Here is a 16,158-nt window from a genome sequence, read left to right as displayed (position 1 = left end):
ACGCTGGCCACAGGGTCCTCCCGGGAATTGGTGAGGGCCTTTTCCCGGCGCGCGAGGCAGAGCGGCCCGGGGGAGTCGGGCAGAGCTCGGGGGAGGCCGAGGAGACGTGTTCCTGGGGAGTGACCTCCCCGCCATCCCTCAGTTTCTGTCGCGACGGAGACTGGAATGGCTCTCCTTGCGGTCCTTAGCTTTGGCTGCGCGTGCTGCCCGGGAGCCCTCGGCGAGGCACTGCGGGCCGCGTGGAGTCCTGACCCCAGGGTGTTTGGGCCTCACCCGGGAGTCCGTCCCGAGCCTGGACGGCGGGTCATTGTCCCTGAGCTTGTGTGGCAGGTCTGGGAATTCCCATCAAGAGGAAATGGGGTGAGGGAGGAAGACCTCTGGAAGGGGTGGGACACAAAGCCCACCCTAATGGACCCCAAATTCTAAGGAGACCGGCTGCCTTCCCTACTTGATCAGCATACCGGAATGGCACGTCTTCCTACGTGCAGAACACACAACTCTAGTTACAGGGGACAATCTCTAGGACAGAAGTTTCCAAACTTTTTTTGGACTCGGTATCCTTTACCCTCTTAAAAATTAGTATCATAAGGAACCATTGTTTATGTGGGTTGTATAGGTTGATATTTGCCATATATAATTAAAACTCAGAACCTTTTACAGTATTTAATAACATTTTAAAATAATAGACCAGTTATATCTTAACATTTTTTTATGAAAAAAAAAAAACAACCTGTATTTTCCAGAACAGAAAGTTATCAAGAATAATGGCATTGTTTTACATTTCTGCAAACCTCTTTTAATGTCTGGCTCAATAAAAGAAAACTGGATTCTTGTATCTGCTTTATTCAGTCTCTTGCACTGTCACATGTCATGTAACTTCTGGAGAGCTCCACAGTGGACTCCTGAGAATGTGAAAATGATAAAAGCAAATAACATCTTAGTGTTATTATGAAAGTGGTTTTGAACTTGCAGACCTTGCAACATTTTTAGAACCAGAGGGGAAGAAATGCTTTAAAGACTTAATTCACTGGGCCTGCTTCTTGTTTGGGGGTTCTTCTTAAATGGGAGCACAACCCACCACATGCCATGGATAGGGTTAACCTCTGATTTGTGGGATCAAGCTTGACATCACTTTGAAACCAAGTACTAGGTCCTCTCATTTTATGATGTATCTTGGAAGCCTCCTGAAAAACTCAGCAAGATTCACAGGTGCCTTTGGTTGCTTCTATGCCTGCAGACCTGACCTGTGTGTGCATCAGGATTACAGCTGTGTTGTGGCAAACAGGATCAGTGGGTTCAGAGAAGTGCCAATGAGGTGATCATGCCAAGTGTGTAGAGGTTAGAGTGAGAATTACCAAGTAGTTGAGAAGTTATTTCCAAAGTAATAGAGACATGCTGTTGCCTCCTTTCCTTGTGTTCATTTCTATTTGCACTTGGGTAGTTGTTAACCTTGAGTTTGTTAGAATATGCTTACCAATCTTGGTGTTCTTTCACTTTTCACTTTTAAAGGTGAATCACTGTGTATGGTCCTTCCTTGGCCTCTACTGGAAAGCAATTGTCCAGCATTTTGGTGTGTGGTAGGTGGGATCCTTCACTGAATTCTTTCCTTAATTTCATTCTCTGACAGCACATGTTTAAAATAGAAAATATATACTATATATAGTATACAGATATACTATATACATATATGACTATATAGTGTATAATCAAAGGAAAAATTTCTCTAACTCAGGTATCTTTTTACCCAAAGAGCTTGTACTGCTTGTACTGTTGTACAGGCTTTACAACAGTAAAGCTTGTATGTTGTACAAGCTTTACAACAGTAAGGCTTGTACTGCTTCAATGGATCAGTTTGGACACTGCAGCCAGTACTTTAGAAATGCACAGTCCTCAGGTGGGAGAAAAGAATGTGATCTAAACTTGGAGCACATATTGGGTTCTTTAAATAAGACTCCACTTTGATTGTGGGGTATCTGTTCTTCATCCTTTCAGTATATACTTGTTGACCACCTATTTACCACATTCCCAGTTCTGTACCAGCTAGAAAAGTAATGAGTGCAAAAGATGCAGTCTCTATCTTTCTAAAGTTTACAGTCTAACAGCTTAGGAAGCTGCTGGTTAATTGGGATAATCATTTGTCAGAGTATTAATAAAACATGGCCCTATATGAAGAACAATATTCCTATCAGAAGTGTGCTTCAAAAACATGAGCTTAAGCAACCAGAGTTCCACACTGTGAAGGTGATGATAAAAACCAACATTTATTAACTTGTGCCTGGCAACAACTTCTTTGCCTTTTCCCCTTTTATTGAGGAAGTAACTCCCTTTGAGGCAGCCAGACTCTATATAGAGAAATTACTTCCAACTTAATGCTACTCACTGAGCCAGATTTGGGGAAGATACTTCTCTGGGCCTTAGTGCCTTTGACTTTAAAGTAAGGAGTTGGACCATTGATAGCAGGTGTCCCAGATAACCAGGGGTTTACTGCAGCTAGTTATTTGTGCGTATTCTTCATTTTATGATGTATCTTGCTGGCCTCCTGAAAAAATTCAGTGAGACTCACAGGTTGGCTTGGTTGTTTCTAATGTTTAGTCTTTTTTGTTTGTTTGTTTTGTTTTGTTTTGTTTTTAGTTTTTTAGCTTGAAATAAGCCACAATAGTAACACTTACATCATGGGAATAGGCCAGTGCTGCAAATCTGGGCTCCTTTCCCCTGGAGAGCAGATTGTTCAAAGTTTACCTGCACATCACTACTATTGTCAAAGCCAAGTTGCTTTTGATTTGTTTTTAATAGAAAACAGACTCTTTAGCCTGGACCAACACACTGGTTATGGGGTGGGAGATTCAAGTCCTTCACAATCTTTGATAGAGAAAACACAGTATGTTTTGAACTTATCTTGGAATATGGATCAGCAAACTTTTTGTGCAAAGGGGCAGACAGTAAAACTTTTAGGCTTTGTGGGATATACAGTCTCTATTGCAACTACTCAGCTCTACTGCTGTTCTGTGAAAGCAGCCATAGACAGTATGGAAACAAAGGAGCATGACTGTGTTCCAGTAAAACTTTATTTGCAAAAACAGGCATTAGGCTGTAGTTTGCAGATTTTTTTCCTAAAATATGAGAACAGGAGTCATGTTTCAAGGAGGTATTTTCATAGAACAAGAATTCTTCAGGACTTTATGCATGAATACCAGGGACCTGAGTCTCCAAGATGGATTCAGCTGGCAGTCAGAACTGGAAAGTATTTGGAGTCAATCATAGAAGAATCCATAGTAGATTATTTAAAGAAAGCCCAGGTATTTTCAAGTTTTGAGAACACAGCCATGGATAGTGAGGAAATCTTTACTCCTAACTCCTTTTCTGGAGCCATCTCCATATATTATGCTGGAGTGGGTGGACCTGTAGTCTGATCTAGTGTGTCATGCAAAAAAACAGTAGCGTCTCTTAACAGCTGTCTTTATTTCAGGGGCAGGGAAAAAGGAAGTATTCAAAAAGAAAGAAAAATCCTCCTGATATTTGTGTTATCTTATACATTGTGGTATGTGTATACTGTGTTTACATGTATATACATGCACAGTTGTATATCTGTATATGTACATAAGTTGAATATACATGTGATTATACATTTTATGTATTTTAAAGTAGCCTCATAATTGTTTGATAAACAGATGTACCACTGCTAAGAGTAGCCAGTTCTGAGAAGTGGAATGGAATGGAAGGAAGGCAGGGAAATTTTACTTGTTATTTTTTGTAATATTAGATGTCTGGAACAAAATTCATACATAGTTTTTACAACTTAAAAACAAAAAACTAAAATCTCAACACCTATATTTTAAAAGGAAGATGGTATTATTTCTTTGGTAAGAATACTGCCACCACCCTTCTCCCCCAGTACGACAAACTACTTCCATTGTCACATCACATTTCCTAACTAGAGTATATAATAGTAGTATATATTGACTCAAATAGCATTGAGACTGAGCCGTCTCAAGTCAAAACAATATTAATGTTTGGCTTAAACTCCTGTGCAAAGTTGGAAGCACTAGATCAAAGCATCTTTTAATGGGCCTTTATAACCCTTACACTGGTGTTATAAAATTGCTGTTATACAGTTTTTAAACTAATAAGCAGATTACATGGGACTATTTCCCAGCAATCCTCTGTTTCTGAGGAGAGAAAGCATGTACATAAATATATGAGTGGGCATCTGTCTGGACACAGGCATTGGATTTGCCAAAATGTTGAGTGGTTTTCTCTTGGTGGTGGGATACAGTTGACTTTTAAATTTTCTTACAAATTTTCCAACATGTACAAATACTGGATTTTATATGTCTAAAATCAACCCCTGTGGATATTTTTACACAAGATACATTGAGATCACATTGTCTCCATTTTTCTTAGACTGACACCAACATGCCTGGTAGTAGAAATCTGCATTTTACATTTCCAATGTAAAGTGGAAGAACGGGTGAAGAGAGTAAGGCATTGGAAACCCAGAACAGGCACACTTGTAACTGTAATCACATTGTGCTGTGTGGACTTCTCTGTGGAGTCTATTCCAACTCTTCCCCTACAGTTGACCAGGAGGTTAGAAAGTTCTTTGGCACCATCACTTCAGAAGCCATCAGCTGGCCAGCTCCCTAGATTGACTGGTCTTCATTTTTTTTTTTTTTTTTAACTTTTTTGGGATTAGGGGTGCTGGGGTTTGAACTGTGTGGAGCTTTACCGCTGAGCTACATTCACAGCCCTTTTTATTTTCATACAGGGTCTCATTCAGTTGCTGAGGTTGGCCTTGAACTTGCCATCCTCCTGTCTCAGCCTCCTCAGGTCACTGGGATTGCAAGTGTGAGTCACTGCACCTGGCATTTAAACAAATTTTTAATGGGGGATTTCAGATATACAAGTAGGTAGAGAAAAGAGTATAAGCCCTCAGCCTTACAAGGATGACCATTAATAATTGGCCCATCTTGTTTTCACCTGTACCTTTCCTTGACCTCACTTCTTTTCCTCCTGCCAGGAGTTGGCATCTTCATTTTCAACTATTTAACAAAAAACTATTTTTTGCTGCATCTCTTTGGTAGTGCACATGTACCAGCACCGTAGAAGTCTTTCTAATGTCAGCCAAATTGAAATTCTGAATGGTCCTTGAGTACTTGCTGCATTTTCACCCCCTTGCATGGATTTTTAAACATTTTTAAAAATGATGAAAAACATCTTTAATGAATCTACTTTTGCATTTTGCTTTTCCCTCTGCCTGTGAATCTAAACCCATCTTTTCTTTTTCCCAGTTCTCTGTAAAGTCTTTCATGAATCCCAGTTGTAGCTCTCTTTCCTTTGACCTTTCTTCTGACCCTTATCTTATTGTAATTAATTGTACGCTTATCTTAGTCTTCTTGTTAAATTGTAATCTTTGAGTAAAAGGAGTGTTTTCCTTATCTTCCTTTCTCCTGTGGTATTTAGCAATGCTTAATGAAAAGAAGATACTCAAGAAATACATGCTAAATTAATTTGAATTGTTCAAGGTCAGTGGAGTAAAATTTTGAATATAAAAGAAATTCATCACATTAAAAGAAAAATTCTCAGGCATTATCTAGGACACGAACATTTTCTCCTACTTTCATGGATTTTTAAACATTTTAAATAATGATGAAAAACATCTTTAATTTGAACCAGCATTTTAAAAAATGGCTTCTTTTCTAAAAAAATTTTTCCCAAATATATATATCTGGAGCCTTTAGGTCTTTTCTGATCTTTATATGTTTTGCCCCTTAGGAATAATACCTCGGAAGAGGTGCTAAATAGTATTGGATCATTTTTATTGAATAAGAGTGATTCTTGACTATATTTTAAATATTTATTGTTTTAAAGTGTAGATTTAAATCTTCAGCAAAGAAATAGGCTACATTTAGAGCTCAATGAGTCCCATGAAGTAAGTCAATAGTAGTCTCATAAATTACGATAGCTCACAGAGATGGAGTTCCTGGTGTATACTGTGCTTCGTGTGTTTGCCTCATTTAACTATCCCAGCAGCCCTTGTCATTTGGGCAGAGCAAGTGAAGATGGGCATTGTTATCTTAGAACTACAAAGAAGTAAACTGAGGTTTAACAGGCAAGAGGGAATTTTGTCCATAGCAGTTAAGTGACAGAGTCTGATATTAAGTGCAGATTAGAAACAAGATTTAAGAATTAGATGTTGCAATTATGCAAAGACATGAAACCATCTTACTAAACAGTGTGACTTTGAGACTCAGAACAGATTCTTGTGCCCCTTAATGCCTTGAAACTACTAAAATGATATCACACTCTCTGTAGCCATTTCTTTCTCAGATTCCTGAAGTTCTGCTTTTAGTCTTTGTTGTCAAGAGTTAATCCACTTTCAGTGAATTAGCCTCTCTACCTGAGTGTGGATGTGGTTCTATCCATTCTCTCTTGTCCTAAGGAGAACTCCAGGCCAGCCCATCTTTGGATAATGTGACTTGCCTTGGGCCATTGCTCTAACAGACAGATATGGACCACTTAATTATTCATTATCTTCATAATCCTTTCTGTGAACGTTATTGTAGAATTACAAAGAAGGTACAAGTTGTGGCATGGCTCATGAAGAAGGTGCATCACTGTAAGATAAAGTGTCCTCCTACATGATTCACCAGTTTTGAATTTTTATTGAGAAGGGGAATGGTGAATTGCCAAGAATTTGTTATGCATTGAGAGCTATGCTAGGGCAGATGTATGAAAGGTGGAACTGTGTGATAAGGTGGAACTGTGTGATAGGCTGGGTAGAAGGATATCATGTTTTACTAGACCCTTATTTACTTAGGTAAGGAATCAGTCACTGTCTAAGAGCCCATGATGCCTTTATTATTTATATAAATCTATCCTTTCAAAATTATTTATCATACAAATTTTGCCAAAATTAAGGACATTTTAGGGAGCTTGATGTTGACTATTTAGTCCTCACTAGGTACTTTAGAGTTTGAAGATTATTTTAAAGTAAGTTTTAATTATTTAATTCACTTAATTTGGATCTTCCTATGTGAATTGACCTTAAAAAGATAGTTTGTGCTGCCGGTTGGGAGGCTCTGGCATCAGGACACCTGATCACTTAACAGGCACAAGACCTTGACAAGTAACCTAATCCCTCTGATGCCATCTTCACCCCCATAAGACAGGGTGTGGTGCCTTTGTCATAGAGTTGCTGTGTTAGACCTGGTGGGTGAGGGAGCTTGCACCCCAGAGGCTCTCAGTTTGTCTCCAGGCTACTGTGCTTCTGGAACCACATAGTACCTTCTGCATAATGCACCACATTGCTGCCATTCATCCCTACCTCTGTCTTATCCTACCTCTTGAGCTCCAGCTGTCTGCTGGCCTCTTTGCCTCAAATTCTCTGTCTAAAATGAACATCCTGGTTCCCATTTGGGTTACTGGCTCTGACAGTTTGCCCAAATGAAACAGGAGCAATCCTAGACCTCTCTTTCTGTCTCACCTGCCCTCAGTCCATTCTGCTGTCATAACTGTCCCTGGGATCTTTGCCTTCTGCCTCTCCTCATTGCTGCTTCTCCCCCAGGCCCTTTCTGATTGATGACTGCAATAGTACTGTAACCTGCTTTTCTGACAGTAGTCTAGCCGCCTCATTGTAAGTCAGTCCATACCACTGCCAGAGTGACCTGAAAAATCAAATCAGGTCTTACCGATTACAGCCTGGAATCCTTGTTTGGGGCCTCTTTATCTTCATTGTAAATCCAGATCTCTCAGTGAACATCTGATGATCTGGACCCTGCCCGCCCCTGTTCTCTTAGCCCTCCCCTGTATGCACCCTGTACTTCATCCACATGGAACAACTTCATGATTCTCACAGTATCACTCAATTGTGCTTGACATGTATCATTTTCTCTGCCAGACTATTCTTTCATCAGATTCCCACTTCATTGTTCTGGAAGACATGTGGTGTTTCCTGAGCCTAGAGACCTTTCTGACTCCCTCCCTCTCTGGACTAGGTGCTCATTCTGGCTGCTTCCTTACTGCCCTTGGTCCACCACTGCTGCAGCATGGACTGTCCAATGCTGTGATTATCTCACCAGCTTCCCTTCTCAGGCTATGAGTGAAGGAGAAGGGCACTTTGGTCCCTTCATCTTAGTGGTCCACAAATACCAAATGCATTAATGAATTCCCATCAGTTCCTTAGAGTCCAGAGAAGCCCAGGTATCAGATAACTTAGATTTTCAGTGCCTAACTATGTTGTTATCCTGCTGTGGATAAACAATGTGCTTGTCAAAAACAAACAGCCCAGGAGCATGAGATCCTCCTGGTTGCTGTCCTTCTTAACAGAAAATCAGTAAGATTAGGATTTATATATTAAGCTTCTGGGAACTTCATTAGCATGAGTCATCATGCCTGAATCCAAACATGTATGAGACTGTGATGAGACCACAAAGACCTCAGAAACTTGATGAGTTCACAGAGATGAAGGTAGCTCTGGGAGACATTTGGCAGCTGGACATGTAGACTTTTGAATCCCTTTCTTTCTTATTCCTGAATTTTAAGTTAAAAGATTATCACGGTTTAGAAAAGAATTCAGGAAATTAAGGAAATCATGCAGTGTTCTTAAAGAATGAGTCTCATCTAGGCCTTCTCTGGAGTGCTTTTAAAATCTGCCTTCCTTTCCTCCAAAAGATAGATACAGTAGAACATCGTTGTGTTCTTTGCAGATGTCATTTACTAAGCTCCACTGGTGATATGGGAGTTGCAAGGTAAAGACTTGTCTTCTAGGAAGGAGCTGGGGGTGACCTCTCCAAGGAGAAAATGAGATCAGGCTGGGTCTGGACCCATCTGAAGAGTTCTGCCCCCACTTCTTCCTCTACTTTCAGGACAAATGTTTCATGACTTCATGGCCTGGTTTTCTCAGCCTGTCTCTGGAATGTATAAAAGGCAAAGTTCACCAAGATTTTTGTGATATTCTGCTTTTATTATCCCACAGTGAAACTAAAAAAGTAAAAATGAAGTCTCTTTTGAGTTGTTACAACTAATTTGAAGTGAGCTTAGAGGATATGTTGGATTAGATCTTTCTCTTTGGGAGCTATGTATGACATTGCTTCCACTTGGAAAGTGAGCTCAGAATTGGAGATATTTAAGAGATAGAGGAGCTCAATCAGGCATTGCTGTGGCAGGGCCCTAGTCCCCTGAATCCCAACCATTATTTTTGGTGGTGGCTAGGCGTATCTGCCAAGTGACTCACGATCATTTCTGTGGCACATCCTGAGAATTTCCAGTGTTACTTAATAATGAAGTTCAGAGAAGCAAAAGGTTAGGTCAGATTTCAAGAAGTAGCCATTTCTTATGGTTACTATGAGTTCATTTCTTATCAAACATTAACAAATTTTGATGTTGGGAATCTACTGTTAAATTAGGTGTGGAGCCTGGAGTGTGTAGTTTGTCTTTATCAGAGTCCTTATAGTGGCTGACAAAGCCCTGTGAAGTCTGGCTTCTGCTGTCTCCCCAGTTTTTCTTTTTTTTGCACTCACTCTGGCCTCTATGCCTTTCCTTGGAACCCCTGCCCCAGCATGCCCCTGCCTCAGGGCCTTTGCATGAGATCTTATCTTCACCCAGACTGCACATAGTTTATCCCCTCACTTCCTTCAGGGCTCTGCTCAGGTGAAACTGACCCCGGACTTCACACTCCCTATGGCCTTCACTCTCCCTTACCCACAGAATGGGTCACCTTCTGACATTGTTTGTATATTTATTTATTTGTTTGTTTAGTCTGTTTCCTTCCACAAAAATGGAAGTATGATAAGAGAAGAGAAATTGTCTCTTTGTTCACTCATATATCCCCAGGACCTAAAACAGACTCTGCACATATTGAACAATTAATATAAACATAGATTAAATGAGTGAATCATGAACTTTTTTCCTTAGAAAGGACTTTTTTAGATCATTAGCCAACTTCATTTTAGATCACTGACCAACTTGATTTTAGACATTGGGAAACTGAAGCACTGAAAAGTTACGGCTGACTAAAAGTGAAAATTATTTAATCACCATTATAGCTTTTTAAAAAAATCTAGAAATGTATGTGGAACATTCTGGTCAGTTATCCAGATGGGACAGAAAACAGAAAAAATAGGCTGATAATCTACAAAGTTAGCAAGAAAAGACAAATTACTGTGTGATGGCTGAGCTCTCTAACATAGAAGGCAGTGTGTTCATCTCTGTAGCACATTGTGTGCCTTGCATATAATTAGTGCTCAAGAAAGAAATATGCTTCTGGATTTGATTATTTTGTGATAGAACCATTCATTTCTGTAGGATGCTTCTTCTGCACCAGTGTTTTTGTATTCTCTTTCAAAATGGTTCTTCCAGCTTCTTCTCCTTGGAAGTTCTTTTAGTTACAAGTATAGAGATAGCTTGTGTTAGTTACAAATTAGGAGGTTTTTGTTTTATTGAAATAACTTTCATTGAATAGCTGAAAGGATCAGAGAGGTGACCTGTTGTCTGGTATAGTTCGGAGATATTTAGTGGATACAATTTCCCACGTGCATCTCCATCAATTAAAGGAAAGAATAAACGTTTCTAGCTCTCTGCTTGGGAAAGAATCAAGTTGACAAGCCATGGTGATGTTGCTGGCTTGGGAAGTGCTGACCTCAGTATTGCTTACGCTTTGTAGACCTCCTTGGAATCATTCATTTGACAAAAAAATTGTTTATAAGTGGCACAAAGTTCAGATACACAACATTCAGTTTGGGAGCAGGACCAATTAATTTCTTTTAAACAGAAAAAAGAACATAGCTAATCTTTCTCGTGAACTGAAGTAAACCCTAAAAAATACAGTAATGTTACTTAAGAGTTGGAAGTTGTGAAAATACAGGATGAGTACATTTAGGAAAACAGAGGAAGAGAGAAAGGAGGTGGGCACATCACATGAAAAATAAAAGAGATCTTACTGTTGTTTACATGCATTTTGAAAACCTCCTCTTGCATATCTTTAGATATCCTAAATAAACAATGCAGAGAATATGTGTTCTATATACACCATAGAAAACAGGTGATCCCCAACTGATTACCTTAAGGGTTTTTAAACTACAAAAGTCCCTTGGAAACTAACGTTTATCCTCAAAACAAAAACCCCTCTGTCCTCACCCTACTACTTACAGGAGCTCTGCTGCACAGGGTCACTCCTCACCTCTGCTCCTTCCTACTGGTATGTGTTTGGTTGTAGGGCCCATTAATATCCTTTCCTCTTTTTCATAAGGCAGCCTAAGAGGATTCACCTCTGACAGCAGAGGCAGTTAAATCATAGATTTATGTACTCCATAGACTGGATAGAGACCCCCAGAGGATCTAATTTTTTTTCCTGATATTTGGTACTTAGCTAATGTAAGTCACCTATTTCAAACAACCCTAAAAATCCAGCTGTGACAGATAAACATCATAGCATGACATTTCTCTTGAATGCTGATGCTAATGTTCAACCGTTCGCTGTTGGCTGATGTGGTCCAATGTGTTGTTTTTTTTCCAACATGATTTTCTTAATGAGTGATAGCATAGCATTCATCCATATGTTGTACTCAAAAAACCCATTTGCTAGATTGCTTACCCGGCTTGGAAGTTTAGTCTGGGGTCACACATAGCAAAACTCACTGACCTAAATGGGGATTTTTGCCTGTTATTTTAACTAATCACCTTTGTATCTTGCTGTAACTAGTGAGTCTCGCATGTACACAAGCATAAAGTCAAGTTGTACAAATATTTTAGGGCTGCTGTTCATGTAACGGGAAGTCTTGTGGATTGCAAGTCTCGAGTCTAGGTAGAGGCCAAGGATAGTGTCAAGCTCTCCAGGTTACAGAACTGAGTCTCATCCAGTATGTCATTAAAATCTCTTGGAGATGAGAACAATTGGTCACTAGAGGCCATCATAGTGCCTCTCGGTTTGATCAGTCTTGACAGACAGTTGATATATAAATGAAGAAATTCAGATGTCTAACATAGGTGGGAAATCATTTAATTTAACTAGCTATTAAAGAGATGCCAAGATTAGCTTTTTAATCACTTGTTTTGGCAGAAGATAAAAATGAATTGTGTTGCCTGGTTTGGGCACCTGCATTCACTGTTTCAGAAAAGGGTCATTAAATTAAGACAGCCTTTCCCGGGTATCTTGGTGCTTTGTAACAAAATGAAGAAATGTAAATCCTTTAACCCTGCTATCCTATTTCTAGAAACCAAAAGCTAGGAATTTATTTAACTTAATGGATTAAGGACATTCCAAAGTTTGTATGCAAGAGTTGCAGCATTGTTTGAATGGTAATACTTGAAAATAACCTAAGTATTTTAATGAAAAGGATTGAAGCAAATTATTATCTTATTAAGATTTTTATGGTGTAGTTAAAAAAGATGTGAAATATCATGACTGCCATATTAAGATATTTGTTGTCTACTGATAAAATAAAAAAAAAAATAAACAATTTTCTAAACAATTGTAAGGTCTGAATTTTTTTTTTTAAGAAAACTCCAAATGCATTAAAAGGCCATTGTAAGGGAGTTTAAGGGGGTCATTTTAAGGTTATGAAGGGGGTTTCTCAGGGGGTTACTAACCCATAGAGACCTCCAGATTTGCCACAAGGGTGATATTATAGGTGGAACCTTAGAGCAGTTCTGGATTCCTGTGTCCTGCCAACTTCTGTGGAGGGGCTTTTCCCCACCTTCCAAGCAAAGCCTTTTTTTTTTTTTTTTCTGCCTTAATATAGCTGTTACTGTTTCCTATTGACCTATGGCTCAGTAAAGAGTGGGAGGGACAAGTGACAATTCCTGGTCTGACTAGGTGCCAGGGGACCAGTGGAGAGAAGTAAAGACAGCACCAGCTTTCAAACCTGAATCTCTAGAGGATTTCTTATGGCTATTTTCAGCTCTAGGGGCCTGGTAGTGACCTTCAGAGCAGGAGCTGCCGCATCTGTCAAGGTATAGTGAGGCAATAGAAAGAGCCAGGGTTCAAAATCTAGCTCTTCCTCTTACTAGATATATTCCCATGGGCAAGTTTTTCCATCCCTTTGAGCTGCAGTTTCCACAGTTATAAAATGGGAATAATGATATGTTTTAATTTATGAAGCTGTTGCCAGGATTAGAGAAGACAGTTTGAAGAATTTGGCACATGCTCCTGTTTAGCAAGTGGTAATTGCTTCCTCTTTCCCCTAACCTCTACAAGTCAAATTTTCTTCATGACTAATGAATGTAGACAGCTAGTTTTGAAAGGAAACAGGAGGCAGACAGTAGAGCTCTTCACACAAACCGCTTTCTCTAAGAGTCAATATTGGTCTTGTATCCATCTGAAATATGGGCTTTGAAGGATGGTGGGAATAGCAGGAATGATGTGAGGCTTCCAGTGTTAATAATGTCAAGGCTGTTTGTAAGCTACAGAGAAAGTAAATAGACACATCTGGTCCCCTGTGTATGGTGGCAAATATGGGTATAGCTTAGCAACGGGTTTAGCCGTAGAATCTTAGCAGACTTTGGGCCCTTGACCCTTTAGAACCTAACACAGAGATTGCACGTTTCAGAACCCTAAGTTCTGGACAGAGGAATGACCTATCTTGATCTATTCTCCAAGGGTTTCCCACCACTTTGTCTAGCTTCAGAAACACTAAAAAGTCCCACAGCCTTTGTAAAGATGTTCTTCTATTGATCCTTTTCTCCAATCAGGTAAAAAACTAGTTTTACTATTGAAGTTACTGCTATTTGGAGTAAGAAAGTTAAGTTGGGGTTGTGGCGTGGATAACAGAGAGAGTAGCAGTATGGTCTTTTTAAATGTATGCTTTCGGAATTCCAGTCAGTGGAATGATTAGTCTTATTTCTGAGCCCACAGATTTGTAAACTTCTGCAGGCAGATAAGCAGTATGTTTCTTATTAAACAGAGTATTGGGCTGGGGTTGGGTCTCAATTGTAGAGTGCTTGCCTAGCATGTTTGAGGCACTGGGTTTGATTCTCAGCACTGCATATAAATAAACAAATAAAATAAAGATTCATTAACAACTAATAAAAAAATAAATTAAAAAAAAAAAAACAGTATTGACAGGTTTTTTTTTCTCCTGGCTGGCTTCTCACTTAGTGGCAGTTACTAACAAATCTTTTGCATTTGTGTGGCACTTTATCTTATGTGCACTGTCACCTCCAAAACTAAGGCCACCATGCCAGTGCGGCCTGCTTTACTTGCACAGATTCCTTGTCTGTGCCCTGAAGGCATTTTGGTTGTGACTCTAGGAATTCCCGCTCCCTGTGCTACCTACTGCTTCCTACTGTAAATTCTCTTCCTACTGTAAATTTACCTACTGTAAATTCTCATCTGGCATCCCTCAGCTTCCAGTAGTGATTCTCAAACTGACCACTTGGGAAACTAAAATGGTGATTCCTGCCCTTTTGTCTGTCTGTTCTGGTCAGTGTGGTTCAAGGGGTGGGGAGGGAAGTACTCAGGCATTTTTATTTTTAACCGGAAAGATGTCCAAGGTAATTATCATACAGGTGGACTAGGATAAGTACTTTTATAAGCAGTTAGGGATATTCCATCCTCCCTGGCTGGATTTTTTTTATTTAGTCTTCATTTCATAATTCCTGGAGAAGGAAGTTGGCCTAGATGAGGTCAAATACCTTCTCTCACTACTGCCAAGTGGCAGCTGCTGCCAATATCATGTGAGATGACGTAAAACAAGGAGTTCCAAAGAAAGGGGCTTTGCAAAGAACCTCCCTTTCTTGAACTCGGCATTGTCTGATACCTGTGCCATGTCCTGTTGCCTGCTGCACTGGTAACTCCAGGAAGACAGAATCCATTTCTCAACCAATTGCTTCTTCCCCAAACCACCTAGTACAGGCTGCATACTGTTTATTGAAATGCTTAAGACCAGAAGAGTTTCAAATTTCAGATTATTTTGGATTTTGGAATATTTGCATGTGCATAATGAGGTGCCGCAGTCCGGCTGCAGCAAAATAACCGGGGGGGTGACGAATAACTTGTGTACGTTGATACAGCAGGAGTGGAAGCCTTTTATTGCAGGACAGGAGCAGTATTTATACATTCCACAGAGCTTATCTAATTAGCATAAACTAGATACATCAGTCAACCAATAAGGAATCTCCACACTTAATGGCTCGCTTTTGTTACTTCTCAAACCACTCCCTCTGGCATTTGCCAGGCACCATCCAGACTTGTTTACGAACTCTAACATTCCCCTGGCAAAATGCCAGGTGTTATTTTGGCTTATTTACAGACTCTAACAATGAGGTGTCACAGCAACAAGACCCAAGTCTCAAAATTAATTTCACTTATGCTTCATATGTACCTTATACAGGTAGCCTAAAGGTAATTTTAGACAGTATTTTTAGCGTAACAGTGTTTTCATGTGAGGTCAGGTGTGGAATTTTCCACTTATGGCTCTATGTCAGCACTCAAAAAGTTTGCTTTTTTCTTCATTTTGGATTTCAGATTCTTGGAATAGAGATATTCAACGTGTACTAGGCCTTGTACAGAAGAGACGTACAAATTTATTTTATTTTAAAATTTTAACTAGGTTTTTACTTTTTGTTGTTATTTGTATTCATAGCTAAAAGAAAAAGGCAAAAACTAAAAACTATGTCTTCATCCCAGTCTTAACTTCCAGGTCTGTGTTCCTCTTAAGGGAATCAGTCCCTGTTATGTCCTTAATGAAGGTAAACTCCTGTCTATAGAGACAAGGCACACTTGTAACATTTTATCCTCACAAACAGTCCTTTATATACATGGTGTTTTTTCATTTTATAATAATATATTGATCCCTTCCATATAGGTCATTCCTTAAATATTTTGAATATGTGAGTAATATTTACTCATATAAACTTTGGGAAAGCAGGACAGTGTTAACTATTCTTTCCTTAAATGAGACTCAGGCAGGAAGATTGTAAGTTCAAGGCCAGCCTTAAAAACTGATGAGGCCCTAGGCAACTGAGTGAGACCTTGTCTCAAAAAAAAAAAAAAAAAAATGGGAAATGGATTGACTAACAGGTTTTTTGCTCAAGAGGTAAGACCAGAAAAGCAAGTCCTCTGACTCCCACCCCACTTCATTTTGCTCTGAGTTATGTAATTATTTAAAATTGTTCTTTATCTATGTAGTAAGGGTCAGGAACATTGTCTTCCACTGTTCACTG

General features: G+C 39.4%; 1 protein-coding gene across 1 annotated transcript in view; it reads left to right on the top strand.

The window, feature by feature from the left end:
* Positions 1 to 1,503: 1,503 nt before the first annotated feature.
* The window catches only part of Aco1 (aconitase 1), a 50,462-nt gene continuing 35,807 nt past the window's right edge, over positions 1,504 to 16,158 (top strand). The window contains exon 1 of the mRNA XM_015492468.2: positions 1,504 to 1,577. The gene's annotated coding sequence lies outside the window, so the exon portion shown is untranslated. The remainder of the gene's footprint in view (positions 1,578 to 16,158) is intronic.

Source organism: Marmota marmota, unplaced genomic scaffold (assembly GCF_001458135.2).
Source record: "Marmota marmota marmota unplaced genomic scaffold, marMar, whole genome shotgun sequence".
In the NCBI taxonomy this organism is placed as follows: Eukaryota; Metazoa; Chordata; class Mammalia; order Rodentia; family Sciuridae; genus Marmota; species Marmota marmota.
This window is presented reverse-complemented; position numbering and strand designations above follow the sequence as displayed.